At 34.4% G+C, this 2,192-nt stretch overlaps 1 long non-coding RNA gene across 1 annotated transcript; it reads left to right on the forward strand.

Moving 5' to 3' along the window:
- Nucleotides 1–384: 384 nt before the first annotated feature.
- LOC136271046 (uncharacterized) lies at nt 385–1,724 on the forward strand. Its single transcript, XR_010708840.1, has 3 exons — nt 385–579; nt 731–780; nt 1,159–1,724. It is a non-coding gene; the product is annotated as an uncharacterized lncRNA (long non-coding RNA).
- The last annotated feature ends 468 nt before the right edge of the window (nt 1,725–2,192 follow it).

Genomic DNA, 2,192 nt, shown 5'->3' on the forward strand with positions numbered 1-2,192 from the left:
TAAAGATTTTCTCTATATATTCCTATGTAAAACTTGATCCCCCTATTGTGGCCCCACCATACCCCCAGGGACCATGATTTGAACAAACTTGAATCTACACTACTTGAGGATACTTCCATTTTAATTTGAGCTTTTCTGGCCCTATCGTTTTTGAGAAGAAGATTTTTAAAGATTGTCTCCATATATTCCTATGTAAAACTTGATCCCCCAATTGCGGCCCCACCCTACATCCGGGGACCATGATTTAAACAAACTTGAATCTACACTACCTGAGGATGCCTCCACACAAGTTTAAGTTTTTCTTGGCAAATAGTTTTTGAGAAGATTTTTGAAAAATACCAACAAATTTGCAATAGTTCTCAATTATCTCCCCTTTAGAGAATGTGTGGCCCTTCATTTGAACAAACTTGAATCCCCTTCACCTAGTGATGCTTTGTGCCAAATTTGGTTGAAATCTGCTCAGTGGTTCTGGAGAAGAAGAAAATGTGAAAAGTTTACAACGACAACACCGCCAACAACGCCAACGACAGACAACGGACAAATTTTGATCAGAAAAGCTCACTTGAGCTTTCAGCTCATGTGAGCTAAAAAGTTGTTTATGGAAATAAATGAATTTACTGGCAATTTCTTTAAAAAATCAGTAGGATAATAATTGTTTTTCATTATGCAGACTAATTATGGTTCTTTCTTTTGACCAACAATTAACGAACTATTACCTTCAACCTCATAGGTTTTGTTTGAGGAGTCGATGGACTCACTGGTACAGGTATCTCTATACAGGTAAATGAATAAAATATCAAAACAATGTTTGACATATATATATGAACATATTTTAGAGAACCCCCCCCCCACCCCCCAATTGAATAAGCAGTATTCCATTGAGTTATAAACAGACAGTGTCCTAGCTGTCTTTTTATTTTTTAAAATTTCAATACATGCATGCATACAGTATATAAGAGTTGGGATAATGATCAATATAAAATATATCAAATGAGTTGCGTTTCCCCAACTCTTAAATGTTTGTAATAAAAACTACATAAACTTTCAATAAACTAAAAGATAGTCCAAAATTATTGATATTTCAAGTACATGTACATTATGTTTAAGAATCATTTATATAAAAGCTTATCAACCTGGTCTCTTCTATGATTTTAACAGACTGTCTCGGATGAGAACCTCTGCAGCTATCTGTATGACTTTGACAGTCAGCAAGGGAGAAGAAAAGACTTTCACAAACTGCACATTGGTACAGAGTTTGATTGCAATACTTAGCCATGGCGTTGGAAGAAGTAGCAGACGATAGTGACTTCGACAAGGAAACCCCTTGTTTGTAGCACTGTATAACTTTTTGAATCACAGTTAATGCAGAGACAAACAATGGCCCAATTGTCGAGGTCCATTTTTTCTTCAAAAGTCCTTTACTTCTTTGCATGTAGTTGTAAGTGCTCTTCCTGAAATTATGAAATATAAAAACCATTGAGACCCCCACCTTAATCCAAAGATATTATTCCTCCTTAGGTCATGGCGCATCAGATCATTATTGCATGTAAGTCATGACCCTAAGGGGTCATCCTGACCCCCTTAGAATCAGAAATTGTCAATTATCTTTATATCATTGATGTTTGATGATCCTGTCTCTATTTAATCTTTATTATATATATATTAAGTCTCCCGAATGAAATTTGGAGACTTATTGTTTTTGTACGGTTCTTAATACATGTATTATTATTAAGGTCTTCCGTTTCCAACGGAAGACCTTCTTGTTATTCTTCGGTTTCTTTTTCCCTATTATTAAGGTCTTCCGTTTTCCAACGGAAGACCTTATTGTTTTCGTTCGGTTTCTTTTTCCCTATTATTAAGGTCTTCCGTTTCCAACGGAAGACCTTATTGTTATTGCTTTGTTTCTTTTTCCCTTTTATTATTTTTTTTTTTTCTTACGCTTTTTTGTACAAGCGATTTTTTGAAAACGACTTGACCGATTTTCGTGAAAATTTCAGATCTTGTAGATATTGATAAAAACCTTATATATAATTTTTTATTTTAATGACGTCATTTCCGTTCGGGAGATATTGACGTTTTAGTGATTTTTAGAGGGTCATTTTGTCTTGCTATCTCCTCCTAAACGAAAAAAGATATTGAATTTAAATTTTCAGGGATTGTAGACAAAAGATTGTAGATGTGTTTAAAGGCAT

The sequence above is a fragment of the Magallana gigas genome, chromosome 8 (genome assembly GCF_963853765.1).
Source record: "Magallana gigas chromosome 8, xbMagGiga1.1, whole genome shotgun sequence".
Lineage (NCBI taxonomy): Eukaryota > Metazoa > Mollusca > Bivalvia > Ostreida > Ostreidae > Magallana > Magallana gigas.